The sequence below is a fragment of the Pinus tabuliformis genome, chromosome 8 (genome assembly GCF_031772625.1).
Source record: "Pinus tabuliformis cultivar Carrire ecotype Pingquan chromosome 8, CPIR1, whole genome shotgun sequence".
Lineage (NCBI taxonomy): Eukaryota > Viridiplantae > Streptophyta > Pinopsida > Pinales > Pinaceae > Pinus > Pinus tabuliformis.
In genome coordinates, this window is record NC_142294.1 from 25,510,885 (window position 1) to 25,529,706 (window position 18,822).

At 39.1% G+C, this 18,822-nt stretch overlaps 1 pseudogene; it reads left to right on the top strand.

Moving 5' to 3' along the window:
- The first annotated feature begins 8,239 nt into the window (after positions 1-8,239).
- The window catches only part of LOC149233964 (endonuclease 4-like), a 122,037-nt pseudogene continuing 111,454 nt past the window's right edge, over positions 8,240-18,822 (top strand).

Genomic DNA, 18,822 nt, shown 5'->3' on the forward strand with positions numbered 1-18,822 from the left:
CAAGCTGTCAAAATGCACATGCACAATGCAGGTATTTCTTTTCTCTTTCTTAATGTTGATGTATTACAGAAAGAAAGATGTTGTATAATTTTGAATTCAATTTCAAGTGAAAGAAAACAAGCTTTTGTCCAAAATCAAAATACACCTTAAGATTTACTTGTTTCGACACTAGAAATACATAAATTCAAACCATATGACGAAAGCAAAAGCTCAATCAGCTATGAACAACAAACAAACTAACTCTTAAGATCAAAACGACACTTATCACAGGTCTAGATCTAAGAGGCCACAGCAAGACTAGTTCACTTTCGTTATGGGAAACTGCAAATGATATAAGAAATACACAAAGAACAAATACAGTTTCTTTATACAACCGAGGCGGAATAGTGGCAAGGAAGGTTGGTTTCAGATAGGTACATTGACTGATAACATGTTACAAAAACAAGGATGAAGACAGGGCAATAAACAGGAGGGAACCCCAGTAGCACTAGGCAAAACTGGTTCAGCGCAGGTAGTACACTGTCAGTTTGACCTTCAGCGCAGGTAGACCCTTCGGGACCTGCGATGAAATGCAGACTGCCTTCACAGTGCCTGCAATGAAGAGATAAAATTTCGTTTTTCTCAGTTTCCGGGTCACAGATTGCTCAAAAATTCACAGTTTTTGGCCAAATCAGAGGCTATCAATCAAGTACACACTAAAGGGTAATTAGGAGGATGAAAAGCTATCACTAAGAGCTGTTCAGAGTCCTTGTGGATCAGCTCTTCAAATCATAAACATGCCCAGAAACTGAGCTAGAGTAGCTGCCCTCTACTTTGCATTTGAAAAATCCAAATGCAGTTCGATTCGGTACTCCCTGTGTTTAGGAAATGAATAGCAAAAACACAAACAACCAACAAGATACGATCCCCAGTGGAGTCGCCAATTTGTTGTTGGGAAAAGTATCCAATACGGAATGACCCTATCCCACTCTAAGGGTGATAGTACCTCAGCAACAATCGAAGCAAAGCTATCTAAGATTTCTTCTTTATGAAAGTAAAATAGGGGAGAAAGAGATCCACCAACCGATGTCTTTCGCTAATGGTTGATCCAATCTTCTCTCCTTGCTGCTTGCTCCCAACTCCTTGCTCTTTCACTGACCCAGCTACACCAAGATCCTGCAAAATGACAAGAGAGGGAAACTACAAGAAGCATACATTCATAATTGATTCAAGGATTAGAATAAATCAAATACACAAGCATAACAATACACCATTGAAACACATGCATATAGAAGAACCTCAAATGCTTTATTAATGGAAGAAGTAAAGTTCAGGAAGTGATACAACCATAAAAGGCCCAATCCAGCATCACCTCCCAGCAGAAAGAAATCTCCTCTTCACCTCCTTCAAAGCAAATCACCCAATAGTTCTAAACTCAAACCAACAACACTTCCTTACATTCACAAGATTCCAGCCTCCTTAGACCTCATGAGAGAGATCTATATATAGGGTTTTGGAGAAAGGATGAGTAAGCTTGAAGCTGACTAGTGTCCTCTCTCACTTCAGTTATTCTTCAGTTCTTGAGTCCACTTGGAGGTTCTTGCTTCCACTTGGAGATCTAGACCCTCTTACTCATCACCAGTCGAATTCCTTGATCCAAGTGTCATTTTGGAAGCTTCCTGGGCATTGACACCTTGAGGAATGACTGTGCCACATGTCCCAACTTGCCCAGCGCAGGTAGCTTTCTTTGCAGTTGACATTCAGCGTAGGTAGACAGTGGAGCAGTTGACATTCAGCGCAGATTCTCAGTGGAGCAGTTGACATGATCCAGAATTAGCTTGTTTTTTAGTGTTTTCAGGTGCAGAACTGCTATTCAGTGCTGTGGTTTGCTGACCTTGTTCCTCTAGGGGTAGGAACAACATGTTTAGGGACTTTGGATCCCTCAGATTATGGAATTTTCATGCTCCATGCTGTAAGGCACAAAAATGTCTATAACATTATGTTACTTGGATTCTCCATCCATCATGCTATCATCAATCACCAGTTTCCAGACTTCAATGCCTTGAGTCTTTAAGAAATTCCTCATTCTTGCCTCCCATATACCAAAGTTTCCATTGAAGAATGGAACCTTCACAAATTGATTGAATTCAATATCGGTGGTTGAGGGAGACACATCTTTAGGAAGACTGGAGACTTTCTTCCTTGGCTTTGCCATTTGTATTCTAAGGATTGACCTTCAAACTACTAGGCTTTGAATGAAGGTACTGGCTTTGATACTAATTGTTGGAAATATTGAGAGGCGGGTGAATCAATATTCCTTTTCAATTGTTATTCTACCAGTTAGATCATGTGTCGATATCTTCATCCCTCCATCAGTGATCAAATTTCTCTTTTTGCATGCATGTTATGTGTCCCATCCGATCAGCTGCATTCCATTAGGTCATGGATCAACTGATGGTAGTGGTTCATTGTCATTTTCCCTCATGGCATTTACCTGCTAGCATTTTTTCACATGTTCGGGTCATTTACTGATATTTTTTTTCATTCCATTTACCAAAATCATTTTTAGGGTTTTAGGGCTCACTAGGTCTAGGGTTTGTCACCATGGTCATCAAAAACCTAATAAAGGGTCAGCATGCACATGAGGAGGTCTTATAAGTTCACAAGATCAAAATTTCAATGATGATATGCTCATAAGTGATTTTTACCTCAAAACTCTGTTTTGAGGTGAAAACAGAGTTTTTTATTTTTATGTACAAAATTTATGTAATTTGAAATGCTTTCTATATGTAATAAGTTCCAGCTGCTACCCTTGCTCACCTTGCCAACTCCAACCACTGCAAAAAAAGCAAAAGCATCAATGCATCAGTTTACCAAGTGACCAAGAAAAGTCAATTTAAATGAAAAACATAGCTTATGTCCAAAAGTGACTTGGACATTAGAAAAGTGGGTTTGAATAAGTAAAAAATTTAAAGCCATCCATATATAAAGTGAAAGGGGTGCCATTTATCATTTTATTGTGCAAAATACCCTTGGAGAGCAAAAAATCGCGATTTGGAGGAAGATTGAGCTTTGGAGGTCAAAAACCATTTTTTTCAAGCAAACTTCCCTGGCGCTGCGCATCAATGACTTTCTGCCAGCGTTAAATTGCACGGGCATTGTGCATCAAGAGGGCATTGTGCATTGGTCCTAGTGCGCTGTGCATCAGTCTAGAAGTTCCCAAATCATTCCAAATTGTTCAATAACCCTCAAAAATGTTGTGTTTCCACTCTATAAGTAAGTTATCATCATCTCAAGCTGAATTTGATCTCTTACCACTTTTCTTCATGAGTTTTTCATGTTGAAAGTTAAACCCTAGCTTGTCTCCACTATTCTCCATTTCATTGTTAAATTTCACTCCATAATCACAATCCATATCATTAAAACTCTTTCCTCCCTTCCATTTGCCTAAAACACTCCATTTATCCCATTTTCCATATCCCACTCCCCTAAAACAACTCATTCCCTTCACCAAACCCTAAATCCCTCACTAAACCCTAGTTTCTCAAAACTAATCCCTTCATCCCCCAACTCCATTTCCATTAGTAAAATATCTTCATACTCATCACTCTTGTCCTCCCTCATTACCATTTTTCACCATATCATCATTACATCCCTTCCCTAAGACAAGCACCGGCACCATGGCAAGAAACAGTGAGTCAAGCTATGAAGAGGAGACACTAAGTGACAGTTCAAGAGAAAGGAATGTACAGCCTAGGAGACCTCACAAGGGTGAGAAAATTATCAGAGAGGAACCTATTAACATTGTTGAACTCCTTTCTTGCCCCCTTGCTACCACTTGTTTCAGATACCAATCTTTCTTTGAGTTTTGTGAGATGGTTGAGAGGGTTAAGTATCATCATGAATTGGAAAGGCAATTTGTCATCAACATGGAGAACAATACAGTAAACCTTGTTGGCATCAATTTCACACTTTCACCAGCCATTATTGCAGAAGCAAGTAGAATGCCAGATGTAGGGGAAAGGTGGAACAAAAGACAGAATATTAGCAAACAACATTATGAACCATACATTAAGGCCAAATATCATGGTAAATTGAGCAGGGTGTTTCCTTTCAAGTTCTTAGAGGACCGGTATGAAATCTTCAAGCGTCCTCAAGTTTTTGCAGATCCTCAAGAGGAAGGTGGACCTTCCGGGAAACAAAAAGATCATGAAAGAAAAACTGAAGAGGCTCACATTCCTATGTTTATAACTTATGAAAAAGGTACAAGAAGACTTTTTGCAGCTACCAAACGAGTATTATCTCCACCAGGGGTGGAAGGGGTCTCGTTTCCTTCACTGGATCACAGGAAAATGCTATCTTCACCTGGGGTGAAAGTGGCTTTCCCTTCTTCTTCAGTAGTACAAGTACAGGACAAAGGAAAGCAAAAATTGCATGATGAAGGGCCTACTAAAGGGCAGGATAGAGATTTTGTTTTGGTTGAGGAAGATGACACTGATTTGGGCTCCCAAAGCTCAAGACTCAAAGATGTGGTCATCAAAGAGAAAGAAGCTGAGATCTAAGCCTTATCACTTGACCTTGAGAGGGCTAAGTGGATCATTAACTTCCTTGAGCAAGAGAACAAGAAATTGGAGGACAAACAAACAATCATGGAGCTGCAAACCATTAGAGAAAAACGACAAGTGGCAAAAAGAAGGAAAATCAAGATGACATCACTAGAACAAGAAATAGAGGCTGACCAAGGATCATGGTTGGAAAGAGTGAATATCCACCTTGAGAAGCTGCTTGATAAGGCTAACAAGGAGAAGAACATGTTGCGCCACATGGCTTATCACTATTTGGCCCGGAACAAAATTTGCAAGACAAGGATAAGAAGCATAAAAGCTAAGTTAAAAAGAGCATCAAAAGCCAAAAAGGAGCAAGATAAACTTAAAATTTTGGCTGAAGCTTCCTTGGCTCAGAAAAGCAATTAGTAAGCTTGCCTCTTGCCAAATTTGAAGCAATTTTGAGAATTTTTTGTCATTTCACAAATTTTAATTGCAAAACACAGGAATTTTCCTCTGATGCACAACGCCACTAGCACTACGCAATGAGATGGCTTGGGATTTTGACAAATGGCTTACATTTTTGGATTCCTCATGGAAAAATACTGAAACCCAGAAAGTTTCATGAAATTTGGAGGAGATCTGGGTCACAAAGAGGGAAAAAAAACACCAAACAAAATGCCCTCTCTGCCACTTTTTGGACCCACAGGAAGCAGTCTTGGGAGAAGTGATTTTTTAAGGGGAAAATGGACTCCAAATCCAAAAATTCCAGCTGTCCTAAAAAGTAGATAGATAGATCTTTCCAACAAGCCATCTTGGAGCTAATTCTGTGAAGGGGAAGGCCTTTAAACTCAGCCTTGAAGTGGTGTTTCGCATCAGGAAGATGGCGTTGTGCATCAAGTAGATGGCCCTGCGCATCAAGCAAATGGCGCTGCACATCAGGCAAAATTTTGCCAGTTTTTCTCAAAAACTCAGAATTTCGCCTAGTTTTCTACCAGTTTGAATTTTTCTTCTCTCATGGTGAAATTCATGATGTAATATGATGTAACTTGATGTACTATGATGTAAAAATTATGAAAAATTACTTAAGGAGGTAGATACATCAATTATAGGTGGTTTTGAGCTGAATGAATCAGTTTCCATAGTTTTAGAGGCAAGTTGTTCCACTGCCTATTTTTCAGTTCCTAGTTTAGATCTTGTTGAAACAACTCCTTGACTCATGGATTCGACCCCTGATGGCTAGCATAGGTGGTTTGATGCCTATATCTTGTACTTTCTTAGTCATTTGTCAAGGTTGGACTCTTGTGGATGCATTGAGCACTATTGTACATCACTTCTGCAGTTTGGCAAGGAAATAAACCAGGGTTTTGCAGCATTTTGTGGGATTCTTGTGGTAATGTGAATTAGCATTGTTTTCTTCTCTATTATTTAGTTTATCTTATGTTTATATGTGCCATCATCTCTCTCTTTCTGCATAACTAAATGAATCAAGTGTAAAAGGTGGAATCCATTGGTGTGTCAGTGCTCTGCCTTGGGGTTTATTTAGTTTTAAATGTTTTCTGTTGTTTGAAGAGGACTCATGACATTTGCATGCCCTCTCCAACTCCTCACCAGTCTTTAGACTCACCATTACATTCATTTCAAAGTGCTAAAACACTTTCCTACCTCGCCCCATAGAAACCTCTGCAAATCTGAGTTGATTTCCCAGACCCAAAGCTGCCTTCCTCATCTAATCCAGCAAAAAACCATTAAAATCAATCAAATTCCTCTAAGAATATAAATAGTCTAAAATTAGTATTCATATCAGTCATCTCATGCCTTTTTTGTCATATTTTCTTTGAGATTGACAAGGAGAGAGCCCTCTCCCGACCTGGTAGGGCTAACTACCGAGTTAAGTGTGATTTGATGTTACCCTAGACTTTCCTTTCTCAACCTGAGGTAAATTTAGGCTATAACATAGTGGCGACCATACTGGGGAAGAATTGAAAACTATTACCCCAGTACATTAAACAATTATAAACTTTTGGATGATGAGTTTAGAATTCAGTAGGCTGACAAGATTGTAATGTCAATTTGAATTTTGGGAACAATTCAACACACTGGCTTCCAGACGATACACCAGGGCCAATCCTGATCCTGATCCTCCTCCCGTGTATGAAAACCCAAATCTCATTCCAAGAATTCTCCGACAAGAAAGTTTTGTGATATCGGTTTTCAGATCTCATTCATGCCCAGTTTTTTTTGAATATCTTGAAGATCTCCAGTTTGATGAACATTTTGATCTATCTTTGTTTGAAACTAAATCTGAAAGTGCAGTTGGTGCTATTGTTCTAAATCCGGAGTTTGTCAAATATCTTGAAACTGAAAGGGAAAATAGATCAATTGATGCTTATATTTTGAATCTTCAAACTTTCATTGTGGCTACCAATATTTTCGAGTTCTTAGAATCTGCATCTGCTACTCTTGGTTCATCTGTTGTTGTGTCTAGTTCAGAAATTCCTACTGAAACTCCTTTTATCCCCACCATTCTCATGCAACCCACCATATATGATCAGAGGTCCACTGTCTCTTCTTCCCCATCAACCCCTTCAACACCTCAAACATCTAAAATTTCTTCACCTCCTTCTACACCTCATACACCCATTACATCGACTGCTATTGTTGTTCCAACTCCTCCTACATCCCCAAGGCTAGTTTCAAATCCACGTTAAGCAATGGCTGCCCGATATGCACCTCTCGTTTTTCCACAGAACTTGGATGCTATGCCTGCTGATTACCAAAGTAAAATTCCATTGTTTGATGCTACCCAAGGTATCACAGCGTAGCAGCATGTTGATAGGATGAGTGATTTCTTTGACCTTCATGAGATAGATGAAGAGAATGTGACTATGAGATTATTTGTGTAAACTTTTGGAGGCGAAGTGCAAAAGTGGTTCAGAGCATTTCCTGCTGGGACTATCAATACATTGGTGGTTCTTCATAGACAATTTCTGGATCGTTGGGAGGTAAAGAAAAATCCACTCCAAATTCTTTCCGAGTATGAAAACATAAAGAGGAATGTTGGTGAAAGTGTCTAGGATTACTATGTTAGATTCAATATTGTTTATAATGCTATTCCAACTGATATCATGCCACCAATGGGGTTGGCTTTGATAAAATTTCCTAATGGCTTTGATCTCGACATGGCGTATCAATTGAGAGAAATAGATCTTGCTACATTGGAGGATATGCAGAAAATTGCAGTGAGTGTGGAGGAAAATCTGCTAGCTAAGACAGCTAGGACAAACACCAAGAAGAATGTGACCATAAAAGAAGAAGCTTTTTCCTCAGATCATTTGCTTCGTAAAATTGAGAAGATGTTTGATAGAATAACCATTGAAGATAAGCCCGAGACATAGGTCAAAAACCCAAATTTTTGTGGTCAGCAGCAACCACAGTTCAAGATTAAACAACGGGAGCAAAGAGAGCAAGATCAATCAGCTCAGCAACAAGTTAAAACACCATTATAGCAGAACTATGTCCATGGCCTAGAATCAAATGATGATGAGAATCCAATAGGAGAAAAAAATCACTTTTTTACACCAGATGGTTTTCCAATCTATATCACGGAGGATGAAGAGTATTTAGAAAGCCCAACTGTACAAAAAGATGAAGATTTTATATTAGCCAATGAAATAGTCCTAGAAGAAGAATCAGATGAATATCAGAGGGGATATATGAATGCATTGACAGTGCAACAAAGACAGTATTCACTCAGGAGCAGGGATGTACCAATCAATCCAATTCAAAAGTGGAAGGAAGCAGCACCATCAAAGAATGATTCTCCAAATGTTCAGAAGAAAGGAAAGGAGCCAGCAGATCCTACTTCCAACAAAGCACAATCAGCAAATGAAAAGTCAAATCAGCCAAGTGCAGCAAAGGAGAAGTCTGAAAAGAAGGATGCTCCACTCAAAGAGGTAGAGAAAACTACAGCCTTTAGCTTAGAGAATGAGATTCCTAAGTTAAAAGTGTCGATACCTTTGACTGAATTAATGAAGAATAGTAGCTATAAAGGTAAAGTGTCAAATATTTTGAATATAGATCCCTTGTTTGATATGGTTAATGTGGAAGATGACGAACCCGAGCTTATTTTTGGTTTGGCATTAGAATTTCAATCTAAATATAGTGATGTAGCCCGATTTTACATCAGCCTTAGATTGCATGATTATGTTTTGCACAACGCCATGTTTGATTCAGGAGCATCTCACAACCTGATGCCAAAGGTAATTATGGAAAAATTGGGTTTGGACATCACTCGCAAGTATCATGATCTTTATTCCTTTGATTCCTGTAGGTTCAGATGTATTTGTCTCATTAAAGATTTGGTTGTGACTTTAGATCAGATTCCAGCAAAGAATGTTCTCATGGATGTAGTTGTGGCTGACATTCCCCCTAGATTTGGCATGCTTTTATCTAGGTTGTGGGGTGCAAAACTCAAAGGGACATTACAGTTAGATTTCTCCTATGCCTATTCCCGTGTTTGGCTAGTTGACAAAATTATATAGGGAGAAAAAGATGAAGTATATGATCACAAGCAAGGAGAAACCTTTGAATCATCCAATTAATTATGTACATACAGATTTAGAATCTTTTGTTCTTTATTCTGACATTGGTTTTAATGATGTGAATAGTCAATTAGTTGAAGTGGAAGATATTCCGAAGATAACAGAAAATTTCATAGCAGTACTTGATCAAGAGAGACAAAGGCTTGAAAGTACTGTTGAACAGTCAATATTCAACCAGCGGCAGAAAATTGATGGACAGCAGCCAAAAGGTAGAAGAGAAGGCAGAATTCCAACACTTGGTGGAAGAAGCGGGTTTGTGGAGTGTGGATTTTGATGGAGCAGTAGGTAAGGATGGTGCAGGAATTGGTATTTGGATACAAAGCCAGTTTTCCTACCAAATAAAGTCCTGAGTAATGTAAGAGTTTGTTCATATAAATTGGCTTTTAATTGTTCCAATAATGAAGCCGAATATGAGGCACTGATTGCTCGCTTGAAAATCCTCAATAAGTTGAATGCAAAGAGAATTTCGGTTTATGGTGACTTCGAATTAGTAATCAGACAAGTCAAGGGTGAATACCAAGCCAAACATCCTCGAATGAGGGCATACCCTAATGCAGTTTTAGATATTCTAAAGTTGTTTTTAGATCATACTTTGACATGTGTCCCTCGTACACAAAATGTTATTGCAGATTCTCTTGGCAGAGCTGCAAGTAACTTAAAGATCCCAATGAATTCAAACAATAAGTTTGAAATTCATGTGAAGCATCGCCCAGTTGTCCCTGATAATCAAAGATATTGGCAAGTGTTTCAGGATGACAAAGAGATTGAAGATTTTCTGCAAAATGAAGGAAAATATAAAGACACTTCTATAGATGGCGAGCAAGATGATGGTGAACCTAAAATAGAGGTAAATAAAATGGAAGTCTTGCAGCTGAAGGATAATGTCATCCCTAAAGGCCTTATACCTTTATAGGAATTATTTAATCAAGATGATGTAGCCTGCAAACCAATCTTAGTGCCAATCGAGAAAGGAGTTGAGGATGTCAATATCGGAACAGTAGAAAATCCAAAGATGGTGAAGTTGTCAAAGGCATTACCTCCTCAGGTAAAAGAAAAATACATTAGTTTAATGTCTTCACTTTCTGATGTATTTGCATGGGACTATACAGATTTGAAGGAGTACGATACAAGTATAATTCAGCATATCATTCCAATCAAGCAAAATCAAAAGCCATTTCGCCAGAAGTTGAGAAGGATAAATCCAAAGTTGCTGCCATCAATAGAAAAAGAGGTGAATCAATTGTACAAGGCTGGTATAATCATTCCGATAAGATTTTCAGATTGGATCTCCAATTTAGTACCCGTGCGAAAGAAGATAGGTGAGATTAGAATGTGCATTGATTTCAGAAATTTGAATAAGGTTTCCTTGAAAGATAATTATCCGTTGTCCAAAATGGACCACATACTCCAAAGAGTAATTGAGGCATTTCGTATGTCGCTGCTCGATGTGTATTCCGACTATAATCAAATTTTGGTTCATAAGGATGATAGGGACAAGACAACATTCACCACTCAGTGGGGAACATTCCACTATGCCAAGATGTCATTCGGTTTAAAGAATGCTGGTGCAACATTTCAGCAGGCCATGGACATCGCCTTCGCAAATGAAAAAGATGTGTTTCTAGTAGTATATCTTGATGATTTGAATTTCTTTTCAAATTCATTTGAGGAGCATCTTCACCATCTTAAAATTGTTTTTCAGCGTTGCAGAAAATATGGAATTTCACTCAATCCCAAAAAGAGTTTGTTTTCCATGGACGAGGGAAAGCTTCTTGGTCACATAATATCAGAGGGCATCCACATTGATCCTGCTCAAGTGGAAGCCATCCAGAAAATTTATTTTCCTCGTAGTAAGAAAGAGATCCACGCATTTAACGGTAAGATGAACTTCCTACATCGTTTTGTGCCAAATATAGCTAAACACTTGAGGGAAATTACAAATATGTTGAAGAAAGATAGTGTGGTCAAGTGGACCAAAGAAGCCATGAAGTCTTTCAACCTGGTAAAGTTGGCTCTTTCTTCAGCTCTGATTTTAATTAGTCTGGATTATTCCCAGGATTTCATATTATTTTCATTCACTTCTGAACATACTATGGCAGCAGTTTTAATGCAGAAAAGAGATTAGCTTGAAAATCCAATTGCCTTTTTTAGCAGGACAATAAGAGATGCAGCCTTAAAATATAACATTATTGAGAAACAAGGTCCTGCCTTGGTGAAAACTTTGAAATATTTTCGAGTATATATTCTACACTCTCATATTCTTGCTTATGTCCCTAACGCAGCCGTCAAAGATGTTTTGGTACAAACACATCCGGAAGGGAGGTGAGGCAAATGGATCGCAACTTTGTTAGAATATGAATTGGAGATAAAGCCAACAAAGCTAATCAAGGGACAGGGTCTAGCAAAATTGGTGGCTGAGTCTAATTTGCATGCCTTGGACGTAAATTTGATTGCTTCTATGTCCAAAGAAGATGAAGATACTTCACTTGTTCAGGTATCTGAAATCTTTCTCCATTCTCCTTGGTATTCAAATATTGTATACGTGCTTCAGCACCTTTGACCGCCACTGAGGATGGCTAAAAATAAAGGTAGAACTCTTGAACTAAAGGCTGCTAGATTTTGTATTATGAACAATGCACTTTATTGGAAAGATCCCGGAGGCATTTTGCTGAATTGTTTGGTTGAGGAGGAAGAAAAACAGGTCATGAATGATTTTCACAAGGGAGACTGTGGAGGTCACCTATTTTGAAAGACGATGGCTAACAAAATTTTGAGAGCAGGGTACTATTGGCCTACCCTCTTTGCTGATGTTCATAAAATTGTTACAAGCTGTCATGAATGCCAGATTTTTCAGGGAAGGAAAAAGTTGCAGCCTCTACCTCTCAAGCTGGTCGAAGTTAATGCTCCATTTCAACAGTGGGGCCTAGAATTTATTGGAGAGATTCATCCCACATCTTCAACTCAGCACAAGTGGATCTTAATAGTGACAGATTATTTCACCAAATGGATTGAGGCGATTCCCACTCGGTAGGCCACAGACTCGGTAATAATTCAATTTCTTGAAAATAATATTTTGTCACATTTTGGCTATCCTAACAAATTGATTACAGATAACACAGCAGCTTTCAAGTCCAAAAAGATGATTGAATTTTGTAGCAAATACAAAATTACCTTGGAACATTCTACTGCATATTATCCGCAAGGTAACGGATTAGCTGAATCTTCAAACAAATCATTGGTCAACATCATAAAAAATCTATTGGAAACAAACAAAAAGAGTTGGCATAAGAAATTGGTTAATGCACTATGGGCAGATAGAGTAAGTCAGAAGAAGTCAATCGGCATGTCTCTGTTCAAGATTGTATATGGTATTGACATGGTGTTCCCAACATCTCTCGCAGTCCCGATTGTAAAACTTCTGCAGGAAGTTGGCAGCGAGGAAGATCATTTTCAGCAAAGAATAAGCTAAATGATCCATTTACAGTAGACAAGAGAGGAAGTTTTTCATAATACCTTTAGGGTGCAAGAGAGAATTAAGAAGATTTATGATCGGAAGGCAAAGATGGACAAATTTCAAATTGAAGACATAGTGCTAAAGTGGGATGCTAGAAACGAGGATAAAGGCAAGCACGACAAGTTCGAGAATCCATGGAAGGGACCATACAGAATTGTTGCATATTAGGGTCAAAATTCTTTTCTACTCAAAGAAATGAACGGGGAAGATTTTTAGGAGGGCCGGTCAATGGTCGGCTTCTAAAATGGTATTATCTTTGAGAAATTTTCTGCTGTCACATTTGTCATTGTACATACCATTTTATTTTTCTCATTGCAAAGTATGTGTTGTCGTCATTCATTTAGTTTGGGGCCCAAAGTGAAGGCTATAAAACTGAATGTCTGGCTTTAGTCTTTCATTATTTAGTGATCGTTGATTGAGTCAATTTTGAGCCAGTTTGAGTCAATTTTCAGTCTTTGTAATTGAGTCAGTTTTGAGTCAAGAAATTTGTTTTAGTCTTTAGAAGTTATTGACTCCATCGTGCCCTATGGAAGAAGGCACTGGTCTGCTTTTCCAGATATCTATGGTTCTTGGCACCTCTCAGGAGCTACCATCCCCATTGGAGCCAATGTTAGTGTCGGTATCTTCATCCCTCCATCAGTGATCAAATTTCTCTTTTCACATGCATGTTAGGTGTCCCATCTGATCAGCGACATTCAATTAGGTCATGGATCAACTGATGGTAGTGTTCATTGTCATTTTCCCTCATGGAATTTACATGTTGGCCTATTTTCACATTTTCAGGTCATTTACTGATATTTTATTTCATTCCATCTACCAAAATCATTTTTAGGGTTTTAGGGCTCACTAGGTCTAGGGTTTGTCACCATGGTCATCAAAAACCTAATAAAGGGTCAGTAGGCACATGAGGAGGTCATATAAGTTCACAAGATCAAAATTTCAATGATGATATTCTCATAAGTGATTTTTACCTCAAAACTCTGTTTTGAGGTGAAAACAGAGTTTTTTATTTTTATGTACAAAATTTATGTAATTTGAAATGTTTTCTATATGTAATAAGTTCCAGCTACTGCCGTTGCTCACTTTGCCAACTCCAGCCACTGCAAACAAAAGCAAAAGCATCAATGCCTTAGTTTACCAAGTGACCAAGAAAAGTCAATTTAAATGAAAAACCAGAGCTTATGTCCAAAAGTGACTTGGACATTAGAAAAGTGGGTTTGAATAAGTAAAAAAAATTAAATCCATCCATATATAAAGTGAAATGGGTGCCATTTATCATTTTATTGTGCAAAATACCCTTAGAGAGCAAAAAATCGTGATTTGGAGGAATATTGAGCTTTGGAGGTCAAAAACCCTATTTTTCAAGAAAACTTGTCTGGTGCTACGCATCAGAGTTAGTGCATTGCGCATCAGTGACTTTCTACCAGTGTTAAATTGCACAGGCGCTGCGCATCAGGAGGGCATTGTGCATTGGGCCCAGTGCACTGCGCATCAGTCTAGAAGTTCCCAAATCATTCCAAATTGTTCAATAACCCTCAAAAACGTTGTATTTCCACTCTACAAGTAAGTTATCATCATCCTCAAGCTGAATTTGATCTCTTACCACTGTTCTTCATGAGTTTTGCATGTTGAAAGTTAAACCCTAGCTTGTCTCCACTATTCTCCATTTCATTGTTAAATTTCACTCCATAATCACAATCCATATCATTAAAACTCTTTCCTCCCTTCCATTTGCTTAAAACACTCCATTTATCCCATTTTCCATATCCCACTCCCCTAAAACAACTCATTCCCTTCACCAAACCCTAAATCCCTCACTAAACCCTAGTTTCTCAAAACTAATCCCTTCATCCCCCAACTCCATTTCCATTAGTAAAATCTCTTCATACTCATCACTCTTGTCCTCCCTCATTACCATTTTTCACCATATCATCATTACATCCCTTCCCTAAGACAAGCACCAGCACCATGGCAAGAAACAGTGAGTCAAGCTATGAAAAGGAGACACTAAGTGACAGTTCAAGAGAAAGGAATGTACAGCCTAGGAGTCCTCACAAGGGTGGGAAAATTATCAGAGAGGAACCTATTAACATTGTTGAACTCCTTGCTTGCCCCCTTGCTACCACTTGTTTCAGATACCAATCTTGCTTTGAGTTTTGTGAGATGGTTGAGAGGGTTAAGTATCATCATGAATTGGCAAGGAAATTTGTCATCAACATGGAGAACAATATGGTAAACCTTGTTGGCATCAATTTCACACTTTCACCAGCCATTATTGCAGAAGCAACTAGAATGCCAGATGTAGGGGAAAGGTGGAACAAAAGACAAAATATCAGCAAACAGCATTATGAACCATACATTAAGGCCAAATATCATGGTAAATTGAGTAGGGTGTTTCCTTTCAAGTTCTTGGAGGACCGGTATGTTCCACTCATGAAACTCATCATCAAATACTTCACATGTGAGGGAAGGTTCTCGAGACTCTATGCCTATCATATCAGATTACTTATGCATTTCACCAGGGTTAGAATGATGAGTATTCCATATTTCATTTGCAAGAACATAGAGAGGATGACTGTGATTGCAAAGAGAAAACCATACCCACAACAGCTTAACAGTATTTATCACTTTGCTGTCATCAAGATTATTGTTGTGCATCAGCTTACTCAGTTGGGAGTGCCATGGGACACCTTCATTGCCCATGAAATCTTCAAGGGGCCTCAAATTTTTGCAGATCCTCAAGAGGAAGGTGGACCTTCCGGGCAACAAAAAGAGCATGAAAGAAAAACTGAAGAGGCTCACATTTGTTATAGAAATTTTTGTGCCTTACAGCTCTAAGCATGAAATGTCCATAAACCAAGGGATCCTAAGTCCCTAAAAGTGTTGTTCCTGCCCCTAGAGGAACAAGGTCAACCAATTACAACTTCTCCCAGAAGTTCTCCACCAGAAACTGCTCAAAATCAGTCAAATCAGGATCATTTCAGCTGCTCCACTGGCTAGCTGCGTTGCATAGCACCCCAGTACACTAGCTAGGTGCGTTGCAATGCACCTAAATGCACTACCAGGGTGCGCTGAGCGGGAAGTGACAAATGGAAGTGTCATTCCGCGAGGTGGACAGACAATGGAAGCTTCCAAAATCTTCCCCAATGACACTTGCCTCGCTGAGTTCGACCAAGGATGAGTAAGAGGCTCTCAGTCTCCAAGTGGAAGCAAGAACTGAAAGAGAGAGGCCACTAGTCAAATCATAAGCTGACTCATCCTCTTTGCATACATCTATATATGGATCCCTCATCCCAGATATCCAAAGGCTGGAATTTTGTACTTTGCAGAGAATTGCTGTTGGTTTTGAGATAGAGATCAGTGCATTGGGTGATTTATGCTTTGTTGGAGGTGAAGAGGGGATTCCTTTGCTGGGGGGTTGATGCTGGATCAAGAATCATCGATTGTAACTCCTCCTGGACATTCTTGTGATATCAATAAAACTATTTGAGTTTCTCCTACATGCTTGTGTATCAATGATGTTTTGTTATATTTGCATGTTTAGCTTAAATCTGATCCTAAGCTATTTATGAATGTAAATCCATGTCTTTGTGTAGTTTTCCTCTTCTGTGATCTTGCAGGAACTTGGTGAAGCTGGGCAAGTAAGGGAGCGGGTAGCTGGAAGCTGTCAAAGAGGAGAGAGATTGGATCAAAGGACTAGTGCAAGACATGGGTTGGTTCATCCTATTCCTCTTCGTTTACAGTTCATAAAGAAGAATACGAAAGTAGTTTTCCTTGTTTGTTGCTAAGGTACTGTCACACCTTAGTGGGATAGGGGCGTTCTGAGTAGACACTTTTCCCGTCAACAAAATGGCGACTCCGCTGGGGATCGTGTCTAGTTAGTTTGTTTGTGTTTCTCTTGTTATTTGTTTCATAAACATAGAAGTAGCAATCGAACTGCATTTGCCATTATCAAATGAAAAGTAGACACCTGCTACTTCAATCCATTCACTGGATTTGTTTATGATTTGAACAACTGATTCAAAAATGATTTGATTACCCTTTGTGATAGCTCTTAGACCTCCTTTAAATCCACCCTCTGATTGTGCATTACTGATTGCTTTTACTCGGCCAAAATCCATAGATTAAACTGCAAACCGTGACCCAGAACCCGAATAGAAGTCTCGTTTCTACCCCAGCATAGGCACTGTGAAGAGACTCTGCATTTCAACGCAGTTCCCGAGAGGGATACCTGCGCTGCAATTCAGTTTCTCTGTGTAACAGGTGCGCTGATCAGCTTAGCCCTGTGCAACTGAGGTTCTTAGCTTCATTTTTTCAGTTTTGTCTCTGATTTTGCAGCCTATGATCAGTGTGTGTCTGTTTAAAAACCCCTTTTATTTGCCTTAATTCTGCCTCCTTTGTACAAAAAGAATGTAGATTTTCTTTGTGTGTTTGTTACATCATTTACAGTTCTCCATTGAAAGAGTAGAATAGTCATACTGTCGTCCTTAGATTTAGATCTGTCGTAAGTGTCGATTTTGATCTTAGGAGAAAGTTTGTTTGCTGTTGACAATTGATTATACTTTTACTTTTGCCTTTGGTTTGAATTTGTCACTTTCTAGTGTCGAAACGAGTGTTTATTTCAAAATCATAAAGTGTCATAATCTTCTCTACCTTTTGATTTCGAAAAGAAGCTTGTTTGTGTTTTTCACTTGAAAGCGAATTCAGATTTGTACGTCAACTTTCTTTTTAGGCATCAATATTAAGAAAGTGAAAACAAATACATGCATATGTGCATTTGCATATTGATAGTCTGTTTGGCTTGATTTAGGAAAAGTGCATTTACAGTGTGCTCCTTGCTCTTTGAGAAAATATTGTGTCTTTCTTTTCCCCTTGTAGCTAGGATTTTCATTGCTGAAAAGAGATAAAAGTTTGCTTATCATCTTTAGATTGCATTTTAGGAATTACATCTACATCTCGTGGTGATCCCAAAAGGCAAACTTCTAAGAAAGATCAACTTAAAATAAATTGAATGAATCTAACAACGCTTTGGAACTTAACGCACAACATTTAGAGGTCTAGGCTAGAGACGTATTCCAGCGTCGTAAAGCCTGGTAACTGTTGTCCTCACTGATGGTTGGGTGATTCCTCCACTTTGAGACGATAAGTGCCAGTACGGACTTGTGCTCCCACGTACCGTCGAGTATATATTTGGAGACCCCTATAGGCTTAAAACCTTTTATCCATAAAGCTGTGTCGGCCACCCTACTGATCGCAATGCACCGAACACAACATTCGGGAAGATTGACTGCCGTACTGTAAAACGTATTCTGCAGTTTTGTGATTGGTTTGGTACTCCCTCTACCTAGATCTCCAGAGCAGTCCCTTTCGTTCCTTTTCAGACTCCTTAACGGAAAAGGTCCATCTGAGCACTTGTCACTTCAGGCTCATTAAAAATCGAAGGAGACTAGAGTCATCTTTTGTTTTTTCTCGACTCTTTAAAATTGAAAAAACAAGTTGTGTCCAAGCGTCGTAAAATTTATTTTATACGGAATATTCATACCCTTTTCCTACGTTGATCTTAGGTTGAGAAAATGGAGTCTACCAACCAAGGAATTCCCCTTGGTGGAAATCCTAGTCCCTTCTCCTCTTGGGGAGATGTTGGTGCACCCCATATGGCCACATTGTCGCTTCCAGGACTGACAATTGTCTTCTCAATCTGGCTCTTCTCAACCAATGTCGTTCAGAACACCACTATTCCTGAACAATCGAATCAGCAACCAGACGAGTCCAGAGTTGCCCACCAACCTTCTACTTCCTCTAATTCTTCCTCTCCCCCTTCCTCTTCGCTTGATGGGGCTGGCAAAGCCAAAAGTCAAGTTCCTAAGGAGAAGAAGGAGAAGAAGAAGAAAGAGAAGAAGAAGAAGGAGCCAAAGGCGAATGGGGGAAAATGAGTGTCGTCTAACAAAAATCCACACACTGCACCGACCAGGCCTAAATCGCCAAGTGTCATTTGCAGAGGAGACCACTTTCACAGAGATTGTCCTTGTATCCCTCGGATACTAAGGGACTGGTCTCCTTGTTTGCACAATCCGGTGTCATCAACCTCTGATGATCATGTTGAAAGCACACCGTCAACTAGCGAAAGTGAAGCCCCAGGACAAAAATGGAAAGCTAGATTTCCCTGTAAAATGTGCGAAGG